This window comes from Natator depressus, chromosome 2 (assembly GCF_965152275.1).
Source record: "Natator depressus isolate rNatDep1 chromosome 2, rNatDep2.hap1, whole genome shotgun sequence".
Classification (NCBI taxonomy): domain Eukaryota; kingdom Metazoa; phylum Chordata; order Testudines; family Cheloniidae; genus Natator; species Natator depressus.
Window position 1 is genome coordinate 126,937,435 of NC_134235.1, and position 19,883 is coordinate 126,957,317.

Below are 19,883 nucleotides of genomic sequence, written 5' to 3' on the forward strand. Positions count from 1 at the left end.
AATATTCAGCCCAGCTCTGGTTCAGATTTTTTTAAAAAGAAAACTAAATTACTAGAAGCATTCGAAAGACTCACAACTGGATTTGAAATTGTGAAGGCATTTGTGTGTGTTGGATTGCTTGAAAAGTGCAGTTTATTACCTTTCTCCGTCCCTAAATGTTGGGGGAGTTGTGATGGAGAGATTAAAACTTTTTGTATAGCTGCTATAGACTTTGATTGCAAGTGCTGTTCTCACCATCTGTTAATGACTGGCTGTGCCATTTTACACAACAGATCAATGAGCCTTTCAGTGCTATCAGCAAAGGTTGCTGGGATTTTGGGCTTGTCAACCTGGGAAAACTGACCAGAATAGTTTTTACAAAATAAACTATTACAGACTAGCTCCCTGTATGGACCCTCCTATTCCAGAATGAGTGTCTTTTTTCTGGTCTAGCTTAATCCCTTTTGGATGTGAATTAAGCTAAACCAGAATGAGGTACTCTTATTCCAAAATAAGTGTCCACACAGAGTTATTCTGCATTAGCTGTAGCATTTAAATTCAGATTCTACTGTATTCTGGAATAACATCCCCATATAGAAAAGGAGGACTTGTGGCACCTTAGAGACTAACAAATTTATTTGAGCATAAGCTTTTGTGAGCTGTAACGAAAGTTTATGCTCAAATAAATTTGTTAGTCTCTAAGGTGCCACAAGTCCTCCTTTTCTTTTTGCGGATACAGACTAACATGGCTGCTACTCTGAAATCCCCATATAGATAAGCTCACAGCCTGTTTTTAATGTTGGTGAATCTAATACATTCAAAGTACAGTAAAACCTGTGTTATTTGGCACTTTATCAACCGGGAAGCTCTATTAACCGGCATTTCTGATATCTCCCAATACAAATCTTCAGTCTCGTAACCAGGACTCGTACACTGCCCAGGAGGTTATGCAATTGCACATTCTGAACTCTATTTTTATGCAAAAGAGGCAGAAGACAAGTAAGCAAGCTGATACCAGGGATTTATTCAAAAAAGCAGCTTCTAGAGTATGTCATAGGGCCATTACAGATTCAGCCGAATCTCCTACACTTTCTACATCTACTATGATAATTGATGTTGATAATGATGACTCTACAAGATACTGAAGTGCCTTCTGAATCATCAAAGAAATATTAAATTATGTTCAGTATAGTTTTAGTGTTAAGTGTAGTTTTAGTGATCTGGATGTACGTCATACACTGCCCATAGTGATATATAGTGTCATAAGATAACCTACTGTATAGAAAACTTTACCTGTATACACCTAAGTACTTCAAGAAACCAACCACTCTGCAGTGCAGCACTGCTACTGGATTGGTGAGTACCTGTATACTATTTTATACTTTGTTTTATTGTATTCTAATTATGGTATTCCATTGGTAAAAAAATATAAGTCTTAGTTAACCGGAATTTTTGATTAACCGGCAACCCCCCACCTCCACCCTACACCCCATTCTCCTCACATGCTGGATAACAAAGCTTTTATTGTATATGTGTTCAAATGCTTTTTTTATATATATATACTTTTAGATTTTTTTTCATTATTACATATATTCTAAAGACTGGGTTATGTATGTGCCAGAGGCTGAAGACTATTCTTCAAGTTCACTCAAGTATTGATTTATGGAATCCAATGTGATTCCATTATAGTGTAAAGAGATTAATATGTTTTTAATCCTGTAGGTTTTGTGGTATGATTTATATTTCTCATGAATGTACACACTTGAAGGTTTTTTCTATTTTTCAGATTGATAGATCTGAAGTCAGATTGTCAGATACAGATCTAAATAAAAAATGTGATGGGTCAGACCCATAGCTCTTGTGGCAGTCAGGGACACACATACTGGTTTAAGAATAAATCGTGTCAGATCGGCAAAAAATGCAGGACCGCAAGTAATATGGGTATGTCTGTTTAGCTAAAATAAGAACTGTCTACCCCACATCCAAAATTCAGTCTACACCCATGTAACTCTTCTGCCAGGTAGACTCAGCAGCAACAAGGGCTGGATTCAATATCTAGAGGTTCCTCTTCATATCATTAAACATAACCAGCTTGAGCAACCAACCAGTGATCTGGAAAAACTAAACAGTACTCCTGGGTGCCTGTAAGAGACAATACTTCTCCACTCGCACTCACTCAGTCTGTGCATAACAAAAGAAAACATTCAGTAAAACAGAAATGGAACTCAGCATTAATTTGGGAAAACACCACAAACACAATTCAAAAGCATGTCACTATAAGCAAACACCCACACCATACTATATTGGGCAGGGTCTCCTGCCTCAGTTTCCCACCTTACGGTATGAACGTCTGCAAACAAATGTCCATGTAACACACCATCCCTATTTCCGTCTGTTGCACCCCTCTCACAGTGATTGTCCTTGGTCATCAAAAACCCAAAATGCAGAGGCACATTCATACGGATCCACTTCCCACTCCTGAAAAAAAAGTGTGTGTGTGTAGGGGGGTGGGGGTGGGGGGGCACATCAAGCAATGCTTTCATGCTGCTGCTGCCTCTGCAACTAGCTCAATGCTGTTGTTAACTCTGCCACTGCTGGCTTCTCACTGCCACCTCTGCCTCTGTTACATCTTCAGCCACTCATCTCTGCCACTGTTACGATTGCTGCTGTTTGCGACTCACTGCCATGTCTGCGATGTCACATTCTGAGGATCCACCACTTAGCCCAGCTGTTAGTGGTGCCAGCTCCTTAGTGGTTTCTCTGGCTAACAGGCAACCTCTGTGCTGCTGTCTCTTCATTGCAACACTGTCTCACATCAGGTCTAAAGCTTATCTCCTAAACCTGCTCATCAATAATTTCAGCTCTAGTAATCACTGAACAGAAACAAGGACTCTCAGTTGAGTCCAATCAACTCTGTCTTTAAGACTGGAGAGGGGAGGATCAAATGGTGTCTAGGATATTTTAGGCAGAGTCCATCCCACACCTGTCCCCACCCCCTCTTATCTTTGATGGTATTTGACATCCCTACACCCAGCTTAGCAAATGACGTTCAGTTTAGGGACACCCTCAATCAGCGTATGCTAAGTACAGTTCTTCTGCCCTTTATTCGCACAATATGGATAACACCACTTCACTACCACTGCATTCAATATTAAACATCAATTGTTACCGAAAACTAGCCAAAATTGATCACTTTGGTAAAGCAATTCTGTCTGTTGAACACCTAGGCAGAGTAGATGTGTCTATGCAAATATGGTTCGCACCTGAAGTCTTTTCTCCCAGTGCATCACTAGATGTCAGGGGAGAGCTAATTCAGAGCCTGCTGACATTCTCCCCACAGCCAAAGTTTGTCTTTTGGGAAAATCTCAGAGCATATTATACCAGGTCCAGTAATTGTCCCTATAGCCTGTGAGCTAAGTATATTGGTTGTTCACTAATTACCCCAGATGCATCCTAAGTTAACCTATTTACTGGCCTTATAACTCTGTCATGCCTATTGAGAGTGGGTATTGCAGGGGTGAGGGGAGACTTGTCCTTGGTCTAGAGAGGGTGAGAGCTCCCTTGAGGGTCCCTCGGACACTGACATAGGTCACTGCATCTCCAGTTCTAGTACTGGAGGGTCTCTAGCACTTGGACTGCCTTCCACCGTAAGTTGCCCTTCAAGGCCAAGAAGCCCAGCTTGTGAATGGAGTAGTGAGTCTTGCTATCAGAAAGTCCTCAGCTGGCAAAGGCCACAGGTTTCCATTTGCCTTCAGCTTCCTGGTATTGGACTACTCCCAAACTGTCCAAACTGACATCCATATATAAGATAAAAGGTTTGCTTAGATCAGCAAAGACAACGACTGGAGTATAAGTTAGGCAGCTAACAATTTCTTCAAAAACCTTTTCATGTATCTTATCCCATCCCATCAGAGTCCCAAAGGTTCTAAGGGGCCATAGTGTCTCTGTTCGGGAGGCTTTGGAGACCTCCCCTTGCCCTTGGTCTTAGATTGGCTCTTACTGGACTGGTATCTGCTGGTGAGGTCATTTATAGGCTTTATGATAGTAACATAATTCTTCACAAACCTGCGACAGTAGCTGCTAAATCCTAGAAAGGTTTTGAGTTCTCTGTAATTATGTGTGTGCAGACATGTAGTGGTGAGTGCTTCTATTTTATCTGGATCAGTACTCACACCCTCTTGGGGCAAAATGTGACTCAGGTATTTGACTGATGTTCTGCAGAACTGGCATTTATCAATTGAAAGCTTCAGTCGATCGGGTTCTACCTGGTCTAGTACTTTAAAAAATCATTCTTCGTGTTTCTCCAAGTTTCTTCCAAATATAGTCTGGTCATCCAAAAAACCTAAGAATTGCAGTAAGTTCATGTTTACCATAACTTTCTCCATAAGATGCTGAAATGTGACAGGTACTCCAGAAATTCCTTGGAGCATGCGCTCAAACTGTTGGAAACCTGTCTTCTCCTTATCTTCTCTCAGAGGAATCTGGTAGTATGCACTTTGAAGATCCAACACTGAGAACCACTGGCTCCCCAGAAAAAAAGTGCCAGGCATCTTGTACTCATGCCATGGTGTACTGATCAACTACAGTGTGTCTATTTAGGATACAGTAGTCAATACACATCCAGATTTTTCCCACTCTTTTTACAGACTACCAAAATGTGGGAGGAGTATGGGCTGGAGGATTCTGAAGCGATGCCATTCACAATCAGCTCCTGAAGATGATGCTGCATGGCCTGCATGAAAGAGAGAGCAATTGTTCTAGATTTCTCTCTGAAGAGTTGTGAGTCTTGTAGTCTCATCATGTACTCCATTCCTTTCACACTTCCCATTCATGCAGTGAGAATACCTTGGATCTTTCACCAAGTTGCTTTCTCAAGTGAACCTTCTGCTCCTCAGACAATGGTTAATATCTAAAAATCAAACTTTGCAGGATCTATTGGTGGATCCTTGGCTTCACACTGGAGTTTCACAATGGTTTCAGGCTCAAAGAGGTCTGTTACATTCTGCCCTTGTTTCACAACCACATCACAGCTTGTTTCATTAGCAATAGTATAGTCACCTTTTCCTGTGCTTTGGCAGGTAAGATTATGACTCCACTTGGGATCAGCACTCCTTCAGGGAGCCCTCCTTCAGCCAGCTGCTCTACCATTGCTAATGCCCCTTTACTGCCTTTTAGGCAGGTACTCATGACAAGCACTTCTCTCTCAATCATTGCAGGCACCACAATGGGAAGCATGCGTTCTTCAGTGCTCCACTCTTGGCTGCTCTCGGTACTAGTTTCTCCAGCCTCTATATATAAGTTGAAACTTTCTTGCCCCTTTGCTGCTGAGCATTGAGAAACTTACAATAATGTCCTAAGAGCCCTCTGTGCTCCCAGAGGTGTAACTGAGGGCTTCTGGGCAGTTCTTCACACTGATCCCATGGTTTCTGAGCTTCAGAGTGTGAATCACATCTAATGCTGACAGGTTTCAGAGTAACAGCCGTGTTAGTCTGTATTCGCAAAAAGAAAAGGAGTACTTGTGGCACCTTAGAGACTAACCAATTTATTTGAGCATAAGCTTTCATGAGCTACAGCTCACTTCATCGGATGCTTATGCTCAAATCTGTCTACTAAACACCCTCACTTTTCTGTATCTGGTACTGCTCACTCCTGCAACATTTCAGTTGTATGTTCCAATCAGGGTTCAAATGCCTCTTCCCCAGATATTACTATCACAGTTATCCTAGTGAATAACCTTAAGATAGGAGTTTCACTTAAGATGGGACAGCACAACCTTGCTTCTAATGCTTGTCTCAGTGCCTTTGCTCACACATTGGATGAGGTTGCAATCCCAGGCTTGGAGCTGTTGGGTCAAGGCCCAACAAACCCAGAATATCAGCTGGGTCCTTCTTTCTTTCTCTAAGAAGGCTGACATATTCTCTAACAACTCTGCATCTGAGACGGGGTGGTGGGGACTGGCTTCCAGAGCCTACCAGCTTCCACATGTGGCCAGCCACTGCTATCTCATGTGGAACTTGTGGGGGTCCCACTGGCAGCTTACACAGTGTTGTAAAGGTACCATCCTCTCTCATAAACATTCTGCAGTTGCTCATGCATTTGGAGGCTGCCTGGACAGTGGATTCAATTAGCCATCATCGAATGTCTCAGGTATCCCTGTTACTGGAAGGCAGTTCTTTGGGTCAGTATTCATTGCCTTGCACCAATCCTCTAACGTGTATACAGTCATTATACAAATTATAGTTTCTCAAAAATATAATAAAATTGTTTCCCCATTTATTCATTTGATGTAAGGAAAGAGCACATTCAGACCCTGCTTACACCCAAAATAAACATTTTTATAGTATGAAAAAAATGAATTGTTCTCCCTACCAACACAGTTTGTGCTCCTTCATACTTCCAGATAAGGACATGAAGTTGAAGGGGAAGTATCACAAGAAAGGATGCTCTTGTACTTCTGGCCCAACCAGAAGTAGAATTCTTGATTAGACAGTCTGTTCTCAAATTAATTCTTGCACAGTTTTGCAGGCCCAATAGGTTTGGAGACATTCTTCCAGTTTAAAATGCTTATCTGAACCTTCAAAACTTTTGAGATTCTGAATTTGTTACTCCAAATCTGTTCCATGTGTTCTATGTATTACAAAAAAATTGGGAGCCCTTTCAGAATATGGGATCTAGACAATCTGATCCACTCAGACGCTCTGTCTTTATTCAGTAAGTGCTGATGGTCACTGACCTATTGCTGCCTTGTGGCTGGTTTGGACATTTACTGTTAGTGGTAGTACACTGCCCTGCCATAAAGAAGAACTGGGTTTGATTTCTGGTCCAGCACAACTGGATGTACAGCAGAAGCAGCACACTCTGACACCAGGAGTTCCTTGTGTCTCTCAAGTGTGACCTTCCCCACCCTTTAGAAGAGAAGCCTCAGCCGGCTCTCAGAGTCCCACTGAACAACAAGAATGGTTACAGTGAAGTGGAGTTTTCAAGGGATGGAATGGAGCACTGGAATAAAGGGATGGTTTAAATGGTTCTAGAAGGGAACTGGAGAACCTTAGGGAAACGGTTGAGTCCCAAATCTGTTATACATGTAGCTATTTGACAAAAAATCATGGTTTTTCTGCACCTGCTTCTCCCAGTATGAAATGATCACTGCTAACTATCTAAAAAGATGTAAGTCAGGTGATCAAAATACCAAAATAATTTTTACATTTATGGTTTCATCTTTGTTAGGTTAGGAAGAGATGTCACCAAATTAAAATGAACTTTGCTGCTTCTTGCTCAATACTAAACAGTGATATTATAGCAAGCTAACTATAGTCTATGTAGTATAATGTGTATAGAGAATTCCACACACTCTAAGTAATTGCACAGAGGAGTCTATTTAACTTCTTGCATTCTGGTGCACCTTATTTCAAGTCAAAACATAACAAGCATGTACAGCCGCAGCATTAGATCATCACATACTTTGTATAATATACTACAGAAGCACTGTATGTCATGTTCTTTTACTAAAACCTTAGATGAATATTGACAAAAAGTGGTGCTCAGAATTCACAATAATGTGTGGAAGGTAAATTAATATTTGAATCAAGTTCATCTCTAACGTCTTACATTTCAAAGGCATCTCAAAGTCCTGGCCAAAAATGTTTCATCATAGAGGGCTACTTTCATGCAGCCCTTGCTCACATTGGCAAGCACTTTCTTACACAAGTACTTTCATTGAAGCCAGGAGGACCACTTGCATAAGTAAGTGCTTCCCAGCATAAGTAGGGGTAACATTTTCTCAAAGACATTTATCTTAGAACAATTAGTACAGATTACTCCAAACAAGTATATTGTAATTAGGAACCAACATAAAAATTGCTAGACCCTGAGCCATTTTCAGTTCTTACTGGTCACAAGTGCTGTCTTTCAGTCTGCATGGTGGGCAACTGGAAGTGAGTTAAAGGAGCTCGTCATTAGTGGAGTACTGTATGCTGATTGCAGATGGAGGTGTGCATAGATAATCTAATTGCAGCATTCTGCAGTCTTGCAAGTTACATTTATTCTAGCTTTCTTATGATAAGTAATTGCAGTAATCTAAATCTGGAAAATAATAAAAAAAAAAAACCTCATCGATTCCTAAAAAAAAATTATGTAACTCAAGTTATATGCTGTATAAAGTTTTTCATTCAGTTTTGTTTTTACTTTTGTTCAGGGAGTTAAAGAAGCAAATAAATACCTCAGTGACTCTGAGTGTGAATAACAAGTAAAGCTAGTCAAAAATATTTGTTGGGATTAAAAAAAATCATTGTTTTGAAAGTTTCTAATTTTTTGATGAGAAAATATTTTTTTGAGTTTTCTCCTCTTCTGTGTCTCTCCCTCCCTCCCTTTTTAGTGGCCAAAAGAGGGGAAACAGGAATAAGGAGGAGGAAAGGAGAAAAGGGAAAAACTGTAAACTGAAAAGAAATCATTATTTGGTTTCAAATAATATTTGTATTGTTTTTCATTGAAAAATCTGAAATGTTTGAAACACAAAGAAAACTTTTTTTTATCACAAAACATACCAGTTTTTGACCAATTCTAATAAGTGACATTCTGACATGGATCTTTCAAATTACAGTGGTTCCATCACAGATTAAATTTATTTTGAGTAGCTGAAATCTTCATCAGGGATCAGGGTTTGGGGCTTTCAAGTAATTAATGGCTGAATTTGGAGCCTCTGGATCAAAGCTGAACAAGCTCAACAGGAATAGTGATATGTGCACATATCACAATTGGCATGTCTATTGACAATCTCAGATGCTATGAACTGAATGTACATGGACACAGAACAATCTTCTCACCTTCACCAAGGGAGTGTAACTGAATGCCTGTAATTAGCTGCCAGTCTGTGTAATCTGCATCCACTGCACAAGTTCTTTCACAATTGCTTCAGCAGTGCTTGTAAAAATCAAACTCAAGAGAAGGGATGTCTATTGCAGATGTACCTAGAGTGGGAGGATGATGGATGGTAGGGAGTGGAGCCATAAATCTTTTTGGGGAAACTCTGTGCTTTTCAGGATAAGCATTGCTAAATAAAAGAGGAGATCCACCTCGTAAAAATAGGGTCCATTCCTGTGAATTTTAGCAAGGAGCTATTTACTCCTTTATCCTGATCATTAATGAAAATGTTACATAAAATTAGACTTAACCCTGATCCATGAAGCAAACTGTAGACATGTTCCCACAGCTCTTTTGTGACAGTCTGTCTCTTGATGACCAATATGAATGGTTTCTGCTATAGAGATCATTTAATTTGTAGTGTTCAGTATGGCTCCAGTTCAGAAGCATATACTTTAATATGGCTTAATGCCATCATAAAAGCTTTGCTGAACTGGGTTTTAAATTACAGTAAGAGTCTATGGTTTGTTTGATAATTAATCTACATCAGGGATTATCTCTCTTGGTTTCACCAATTTTTCTTTTGAAATATTTTGGGTTTTATTAAAACGATAGCAATTTTTAATTAAAGCCATTAAAAAAAATAAAAAATCCATCTAATCAAAAAGCCAATATCTGTATGTAAAAAGTTGATGGAAAATCTTCAGTCATCTCTGCTGAAAGCTTTTTATTAAATAGAATTCAGTATTAATGCTGGATAAGGGAAGGAAGCAAAAAGTATCCATAGAGAATAGGAGAGAAACCTTTATTATACAACAACAGGGAGAAAACAACACTTTACTGTTCACTGGTGTGTTGAACATGGTAAAATATTCATACAGTAATGTAGAAAAAGACTGTTCAGGTTGAGGAAGAACAATCTGGGTCAAGACTCTAATTTTTCAGGGAGACCTCTTAGAACCCAAATGATAGTTGATAAACCTGTTAGACTGAAGAAATATTCGAGACTGGTAATATTCAAGTTCTTCTTGTAACTCCAGTATAATACAACCAAACTAGCTATGCTTGGATTTGTGCAGCGATTAGCCCCTGCCCCTTGATTTGGTAATGAGCCTTTTATGTTGTCTGGAGTGGCTGACGATCATGACTGTCTACCTAAGGGCAGACTGTCAAAGCAGGGCAGACACTCCAGTCTGTTGGTATGTTCTAAAATTAGATTTCACCAGGCCAGTAACAAATGTGAACTCCTGGATCACTATAACAGTCTTACCACGGAGTTAGACTCTCCAGTCTATCTCACCATCCAGGCAAGCTGGAATAAGTGATAAATGGTCCCTTACACCAAAAATCACAAAATTCAGGTTCCTTCCAGTCCCAAGAAACCAGTGACTTACCCCAGACCAACTGGCACCTTAGATCTTACATCAAAGGCAACTCCTGTAGCCAATCCTGTAATAAATTATCAAAAGGTTTATTAACTAGGAGAAAATGAAATAACAGAATTATTTACAGGTTAAAGCAAGCAAACATATACACACACGAGTTATCATCTACAATTCCATAAAATGACAGAGATGTGGTAATCTGTCAATTCAAAATATCTTTCAGGGTGGACCCAGAGGTAACCACTGGGGATCTCTGCCTTCATTTAATGTCTTTGGTCCTGTAAGAGTTCAAAGAGCAAAGAGATGAAAAATCTTAATGTCTACTATTTTTATTTTCCTCTTCGAGCATTCAACTTGATGAAATGAGGCTTTCTGCACATACTTCTCCCTGGGTGGATGGGGAAATTAACAAAGCTTTTGTTTTATGATGGCCAACTTCATTTTTTATAATCATCCTGAATGGGTAGGGCAGGATGATTCCCATGCCTGTGTTCACAAGTTCAGAGCCTACATTTTCAAAGTTATAAAGCAAAATTTGCATAATTCCTATAGTATGGAATACAGACTTTGTAAGTGAGATTAATGCATGCAACAACATACAAATATTTTATAGAATGATGAACACAGAGTGATGAAACACTAAATACATTCTTATAATACTAATAACCTATTTTGAACAAAACTTACATACAGGTGAGCTGGTTTGTTTCCAGCTATGAATTTTTCAGTTCTTAACTAATGCCTATGGCCTTGGCCAGAGCTGGCATTTGGTTTACCAGTGTCACAGAGCCTACGTTCCCTGTAGTACTACTCTAATTGCTGATATATGTGTGAATCATATCAAATTCCCTCCAGCCCTTTGACTACATTTACCTGCTTTTCTACTACCCCTATCTTTCCCTACAAATGTTAATTGACTAATCTTATTTGATTGTTTTCCCTTCGTCGCTTACGTTATGTATGTATCAACATCAGATCTTTTAGAGTCAAAGAACAAATTTAGTAACTTGAAATGAAGAAAAGGTTCAAGAAATCAAGACAGGTCACTTTCAATTAACTGTTACCTTTTACCCTGAAAATGTACAGAGATTTTTCCACCACTGTTTATTAGGGATGAAATTAGTAGATTGGTGTTTGCATCTGTATTAGGGTTAGGACTGGGTTTGGATTTAATGATTCTGAAACATCATGAGATATCCTGACATACAGCCCACAACAGCAGAAATCTCATAAAATCATTTCTTTTTAGACACATACCCTTTGGGACCCAAGAGTTCAGATTATAAGCTTCAGTTTTTCCTCTCTCATCTGTTTATGCTTTCACTTTGATTGGAGTTTGTCATAAAATTAAGTCTTTTGAGTCAGATTTGTAAAGGTATTTAGGCATTACCGTTCTCAGTGTTAGAAGAACATGGTGGGGATTCTGGTAGCTGTTATAGATCTGGGAGAGACAAGTAACACCAGTCCTAAAATGATCTGTTTGCATATGGTTTCTGCAGGCTGAACATTTTTCTCTCCAGTTGGTAAATTGTTTTAATTTGTCACCCCCACTCCAGTTTTTCTTTATTACATTTTTTGGGGGTGGGTGGGGAATGGAGGTGTAGATAAGTGGTGGGCAATCTGTGGCCCGTGCCACTTCCCGCACCTCCCATTGGCTGCAAATGGTGAACCGTGGCCACTGGGAGCTGCGGGCATCCATGCCAATGTAAACAAAGTGTCTCTTGGCCCCCCAGTAGATTACCCTGATGGGCCACAGGTTGCCCACTACTGATGTAGATCCTGGCTGTTCTTTCTAGCTATAATTTCTGGATACCTCACATTCAATGTAACTAAATAAATATCACTAAATATTATATATTTAGGAAAATCTGAAACAGCCTCAAACATGGAAAAGGCTCATATTGGGATCCAGATGCCAGCTTTGTTGTTCTTGCCCTTTTTTATTTGAAAGTCAGAGTATGAAGGTTTACCTCAAGCTGAATCAATACCGGAAGCAGCAAGCTCCAGAGGCAAAGATTTTTTCTGGTAACATGTCTTGCTACTTGCCCTGGAGAGGGCAATTCTAGGTTCAATGCACTGTAAACTCTTCATTTTTTGCCCTGTACAGTCCTGAGTACATTGTTAGTGCTTAATAAATAACAATGCTGGTAACTGACACAGCTCTAGCAAGGCTTAACTGCCACAACGGAACATAATAGGTATATATAGGTGATATAGGTATATATAGGTGATATAGGTATGTCCTGCTCATTAGTTGCTTTTATATTTCCTTTGAATGATCAATGGGACTATCTCAGCACAACTAAACAATCGGGAATTACTGTGTTATTACAACTTTTTAAAAGTGAGCCACACACACAGCATATACAAGAGATTTACCCAGATTTAGCTCACTAGTCATATCATTGCCCTAAGGTAGTCTGAAGCATCCTGTGTGTTAAGCTTTCTAAACTCTGGCTCCATCAGGGTTATGAAATTCTTTCTCGATTTCTCTTTTATGGTAACCAGCAGGGTTTCTGTCTCTTTAGGGTGGGCGAGCAGTTCTGGTGGATCAGGCTGTAAAAGTTTTCGTATTAAGATACATTCCCGCCTTCAAAGGCGCTGGGTGGCTTCATTATGTATTGTAGGATTTAAATAGCATTCTCTGAAATGTGTGCTGTTTCACTGAAAAGGAGGACTTTTTTTTTAATCTTACCTGCTAGCTAGCTGATATCCCTTTGGGATTTTGGCTGAGAGCAAGCATTTATCCTTGTAAAGTAGATTACAATGGTGATGTTTTATTTTACTGCTTGCAGTTTTTTGTACCCTCAGCTCTCTCACAAATCTGGGGCTACCGTATTGCCATGGGCAGAGTTCAGTGGGCTTTGTGTCGGTCATTTTAAATCCCTAAATTGAGAAGCAGAAGCAATTGCAAGCACATCTTTCTGACACCAGGCTGAGCTTGCATCCCAGTGCTTGTGATGGAGATTTGTGGTATGGAGATCTGTCAGAACATACCTCCAGCACCTTATCTTAGAAACCAGTGTCACAAACCAAGGATGGCAAGTGGCAGTGGTAGATTAAATTACAAGCATCAGATCCATAGTTGTACTATGATAAGTGAATGTGAAAAGAGCTGGAAGATCTGGAATCTCAGTGCAACACTATTGTTGTCAAAGAGGGGAAATACGTCACAAATGTGTACCTTTAATCAATGGAACAAGTTAAGAGAGAGGGAGAGAGAAAGGGAAGGTTCTGGGACTGTGTAGCATGTATTCCAGAGTAAAATGAAAGAAAAAAATGTGGCATCTAAACTTCCTATTATATACAAGGTAATAGCTGCCAAATGGAGTGATGGTTGGGTATTTGAAGATTTTTGAATGTAGGTGAATGAGTGTGAAGGAATCTGCTAAATCCCTAATCATGCAAGCTTTGTAATTTTATGTACATGAATAGTCCCATTTCAAATCACATGTAAATAGGGCACATTTCTTGTCCTTGGCTGGTCTCTGATGTATGAATAAAACAATTAAATTCCAAATGCTTTCTCAACTGTCTGTGTGAAGAGTAGGCATAAGTAATCAAACCCAGTTCCACTTTCAGCAGATTTAACTACAGTTCTTGAGAGAAATCATTCAGAATTTTCTTGATTAGAGTGACTGATTGGTCATTAACAGGGGATTCTAATTGGTTGGGTAATAATTATTACAGAGCATTATGGAGTGGAGGAACCTTTGTAAATTCTAATTAACACAGAGTTACTTGCGCTTCCTAATGACTAAGAGACCTAACCCTGGCAGCACCACATAATACCATAATACCCATCCACAGCAAAGAAAAAAGTCTAAAAATAGAGATGTATAAAATACATACAGCAATCAAAAGGTAGTAAAACCAAAAATGCTTGGTAACCAGATTGCAATCTGAAGACAGTAAATAGAATTGTTTCTGTTTCACTGTCTTTGATGTGGTCATATAATTTGAAAATTACACCACTTTCCTGTAGTTCTTTTATAACACACTCATTTTATTAGTTGTGCCACTCCATCATTTATATTGTGTTACAAACTAAAGAAGATGACATCATCACTAGTTAAGGGAGAGTAACTCCAAGTCTAACAACTTTCAACTTTTTTTTTTCAAACAGGAAAATATGTTCTCAATACATGATCTGCCAACCCATTGATCATGTGCGATTCAGGCAGATTTCTATTTTCTGCAAGTGATAGCACTTGCCACTTTTAAGCTGCAAGATAATGTTGTGAAGTGAACCAGTTTTAGTACTGGGGTAGGGAGAATATGTAAGTAAATCAAACCTGCTCCTTATTTAGCTTTTTCCAAAAACAGAGTGTAATTTAGCTTTTTCTCTGTGTTTTTTGTTTGTTTGTTTGTTTTTACATACATTCTTTCTACTTTAAAGTTCTGAAAACAAACAGTATACTAAATTGCAAATGAAAGGCCAGGCTGCCCCCTGTTGTGGATTATTCCCATGTAAGAAGACGGAAACTCCACCAGTTTGGACTCAGTGGGCTTGAATATCAGCTCTGCTCAACACAGGAATTGGAGTGGAGGAAAGATGGCTTTAAAGTATCTTTGCACATTCTGGGGCTGGCTGAGGACCTGTTTGATTCCTGGTGCAGCCTTGCGGCTGCTGTAACTTTCACTTGACAGGCTGTGGTCCTAAGGGGGCATTCTGATGTCTGTAAATAGTCAGAGTTCAGTGGTGCTCTACTCCCAGTGCTTTCTCTGACCATTACCCCTAAGCTGGGGACTTTGAGTATGGCAGGAATGGCGCAGGTGTATAGCCATTACATTGTCTCAATACCTCCCAAGAAATTCCCTTCCTATTCCACAGTGATTAGAACTGTTTGGTTTGTTGCCACACTGCACAAGTGGAGAAGTGTAATAGCCTAGAGTATTTTATTAATCCTACTCTGCGCCCCACAATCCATCCTCATTCACTCCTCTTCACAAGACTGTGGTTGTCCTGAAATCCATGTAAACCTTCGGACATGCACCAGAATCCAGGAGCTAAGTACACAGAATGGCTTCTGTGGGATTCTGTGGTCCCTCCTGACAACCGCTACCCCAATCCAGTGGTTTCTCCTGCTTTCTGAGTGCCATAGCATCTGCAGAGCATATGTCTCCAAAACTCATAAAAATACACTATTTGCCTTTAAACATATAGGTTGTATGTGTTAGCCAGTTTTAAACATTTAATATTTGAATTGCATTTTCCATGACATATTAAATGTTGTTTTTGTATATTTGTGGGTGCTTTAGATAGAACTGGGACAAAATTTTAATGGATGCCCTTGTTGTCCTTTTCTTGAGTTAATTTTATGAGCTGTTTGCTTGCTAACTAGTACTTTGAATTGCAAGTGAACAAGTCTCAGAATTGCTCAAATACTGAATTAAGAGCATTTCATAATTCCGGGAAGAAATAGGCAATTAATCATAGTAAATCATTAAGCATGGAAACAGTGATAGGTAAATGCATTTTCATGAATAAGCAGAAAAAAATGATTTGTTTGTTAACTCCCTCCGCTCACAGCTGTAATGGAACTTCTAAAATGTTCCGTTTCCCAGAATGCCTCTTTTCTGTGCAGTTTTTGCAGCTCCAACACCATACCCTCTAATTCCTGTAGTTATAGTGCAAATATTTTACGTGCTGATTTTCAAAGATGAACAGTCATAACTACCACTGGCAGCAGGCTATTTGTTTCTTGTGGAATGAGGTTAAAGACCCAGTTATGGAAGGTTAAAGATTTTTAATGGCTACTACTATAGTGTGACTGAAAAATTTTGAAGTGACTAAATTTCATATTACAATTTTACAGCAGAAGGTAACAAGCATTTCTTTTAGGACTTGAGCTTGGAGGGTTGCATGTGAGGGTTGTGAGGGAACAGCGCTGAGTAACCGGTAAGGTTGCTGACCATGGGAATTTACTCTGTGATGGGATGTAGGGCCACAGACTGGTAGGTTTGCGGGAACACTATGATTAGCATACATCATGAGGTAGTAAGCAGGTGGCTGCACGGCATACATTTTTAGAATCCTTTGATTAATTTTTCTGTCAGTGGTTGGCCTTCCTGGCTGCCCTTCTCTCCGTTTCTTCTAAGTATTACACTTGTCTGAACTTCTAGTGTGGGCTTGCAATTGGGGCTACCTGAAAAATTTTAAAATGTCATTTGCATCTAAGTACCTATGTCCCAGAAATTCCCTGTCTCCACCCCTTCCACTTCTTGCCCTAATACTGGTACCATTCCACTCAGGCAAACAGAGGATTGCTCAATGTTCCTGAGTTCTATGAACACCTCTCTGCACTACACAGATGCTTCCCTGTACAAGTGCTGAGCAAATGCAGATTTCTAAGCAAAAGGAATTTTGGCTCTACTTGTCTCGCAGCAGCTTCCAACATATTCCTCCTCTACCCCCTCAATTCAACAAAACACTTAAGCTCATTGACACAAAAGATAAGCACATGCTTAAATGCCTCACTGAAACAGGCCGTAGGAAAAAAGAAGTGTTTACAATGTTAGTGTTGCCTTGTTATTCCTGGGAGAGACTGCATGGTGTTTTATCATCAATTTATAAGGCACATATTTGCCATTTGCTGTTTTGATCCCTGATTCTAGTTTACGTTCCTATGAAGGTTCACTTGTTTATTCAGGTGTTTCTACTGCAGTCAGAAATGCTTGTTCAATTTTGGTGAGCCTTTACACTCTGAAATGTCTTGCTTATTAGACTAGAAAATTGTGGCAACCCAGCTTTGTGTTGTATATCAAATCCGAGACATGAATCTGTCATTTTAAAATGTCAAAATTAGAGCTCTGACACTTCGGAAAAAATTAGTTCTCCAACAGTGCAGATCTATGGAGTGCATAATTAAAGGGACATCATTAATTTTTTTTTCGGTAGCTTTGCATTTGTTTTCTGCTTCATGTTTTGTAAAGCCTAGAGTGCCTGGTAGTTAACTTATATTAGTTAACGTGTGGTCCCTCGATTGGTTTCCTATGGACATCTGAAAGGGCAGTTCAAAATTCAGTATGGTCTACATGAACATTGCAGTAGTATCTTGTTGATAGTGATAGAATCTGTCCTTATTGTATAGAATTTGGAAGACATTCCAAGCCAAATAATAAAGTGTGACAAAGTTCCTGCTCTACCCTGGTGGGTCTTGTGCTTATTGGCGGATTTGCTCGCCTTGGAGTGTCACGGCAGCCCTCAGCTTGGCCGTTTTTCTGAACCCACAGTCCAGGTTGACTCCTCCTGTGTCTGACCAGGAGTTGGGAGGATTTGGGGGGAACCCAGGCCCGCCCTCTACTCCGGGTTCCAGCCCAGGGCCCTGTGGAATGCAGCTGTCTAGAGTGCCTCCTGGAACAGCTGTGTGACAGCTACAACTCCCTGGGCTACTTCCCCATGGCCTCCTCCCAACACCTTCTTTGTCCTCACCACAGGACCTTCCTCCTGAGGTCTGTTAACGCTTGTACACCCCAGTCCTCCAACAGTCTGCGTTCTCACTGTCAGCTCCTAGTGCCTCTTGCTCCCAGCTCCTCAGACGCACACCACAAGCTGAAGTGAACTCCTTTTTAAAACCCAGGTGCCCTGATTAGCCTGTCTTAATTGATTCTAGCAGCTTCTTGATTGGCTGCAGGTGTTCTAATCAGCCTGTCTTAATTGTCTCCAGAAGGTTCCTGATTGTTCTGGAACCTTCCCTGTACCTTACCAAGGGAAAAGGGACCTACCTAGCCTGGGGCTTATATATCTGCCTTCTGTTACTCTCCTATAGCCAACTGGCCCGACCCTGTCACAAAAGTCAGTCACATTTTGGATATACTCTGCTTAACAACTTCTCTCTTTTTAAAGTCAAATGTGAAATTATTAAGAAACAACAAAATTAAGTAAATAAATGCACTAATCATGTTCTGGGCTTATGAATCCTTTTTCTCTACTGGATGTTCTTGCTGTCATGGAAAACACCAGTTAGTCTCTGTTATAATTCCACCAATATTGTCACTTTTCAGAGCCCCTTTTCATCCAGAGCCCTATGAGCGCATAGCACCAAATCCAAATGCTATCCCCAGCAAAATTGGATGGGATGGTTTTCTAGGAATCCCATTCTCTGGGCAACAACTGACTATGTCTGAAGTCAAAACTCTCCTAAGGCTCACTAATAATTAAATAGATTAAATGGGCTTTGCATCATCGTGGCATTATAAACAATTTTCATTGACAGAAGGTTTGTTTTATTTTGATGGTTAATTATGCTTTTTACAATTTATGTGTAAATATACAAAATATAGCTGAGATCCACCAACTGGATCCATGCAGACAGACTATTGCACCCAGTGCAAAATTCACTGAAGTCAGTGGGGCTTTGCCCAAGTGCATCCAGTTTCGGGACTGATGTTCACATAAGGTCCCTGTCCTGCAAATTCATGGCTCCATATAGATCTCTGTGTCTATATGGAGCCTCATTGACTTTAATGGGGCTCTGACTGAGTGCAGGAGCCCATCTGTGTATTGGAGTTTGCAGGGTAAGGAAGGTTTAAAAAGATGCTATCCAATCAATATGTGTGTGTTGTGACCTTGTACAAAAATTCCAAGGCCCTGAGGGTATCCATAAATGTCGGAAAGGAAAGATGATTATCAGTTCCTTTTCCTTTCCCCAGAAAGGTGTGTGTGTGTGTGTGGGGGGGGGATTAGTTACTAAAATCCTGACACTTTGGCAAATAAGCTTTTAATTTAAAAAAAGGAATTATAATGAACTTTTTCCCTCAAAGTACATATCCAAAGAATTATTAAATCAACCATTTGCAGGTAAGACTGAATCCTCAACAGCATTCTCACTTTCTCCTGCTGGAGATGAGTAGAGTTGTGAACCCTCCCAGTTTCGCTGGGAGTCTCCCAGAATCAGGCTCTATGTCCCAAAGGCTACTGGAGCCAAACCGGGAGATTTTAGGCCGCTAAAAGTCTGGTGGGGCTAAGGCAGGCTCATTGCCTGCCCTGGCTCTGCACTGCTCCCAGAAGCGGCCAGCACATCCCAGTGGCTCCTGCCGTGGGACGTCTCCACATGCTGCCCCCGCCTGGAGCTCCGACTCCACAGCTCCTATTGGCCTGGAACTGCAACCAATGGGAGCTGTGGGGGAAGTGCCTGCAGGCAGGGGCAGCGCACAGAAACCCCTGGCCTCCCCCTCAGGGGCCACAGGGACAAGCCAGCTGTGTCTGAGAGTGGCATGGGGCCAGGGCAGGCAGAGAGCCTGCCTAAGCCCTACTGCGTCACCGACCGGGAGCTGCTTGAGGTCAGTGCTGTCCAGCTGGAGCCCACGCCCCTCACCCCAACCCTCTGCCCCAGACCTGAGCCCCCTCCCACACTCCAGCTCCCTCCCAGAGTCTGCACCCTGCATCCCCTCCTGCAGCCCAACCCCCTGCTCCAAGCTCAGCCTGGAGGCCCCTCCCACACTCCAAAACCCTCCACCCCAGCCCAGTGAAAAGTGAGTCATGGTGGGGGAGAATGAGCAATGGAAGAAGGGGGGATGGAGTGAGTGGGTGGGGCCCCAGGGAAGGGGCGGGGCAAGGGGAGGGAAAGGATGTTTGGGTTTGTGTGATTAGACAGTTGGCAACCCTAGAGATGAGACCTTTTTTCTTCTATAATTGACATAACAAGAAATCCTTGC

At 40.8% G+C, this 19,883-nt stretch overlaps 1 protein-coding gene across 3 annotated transcripts in view; it reads left to right on the forward strand.

Moving 5' to 3' along the window:
- CDH12 (cadherin 12) overlaps positions 1-19,883 on the forward strand; it is an 822,829-nt gene that overhangs the window by 146,628 nt on the left and 656,318 nt on the right. The window lies entirely within an intron of this gene.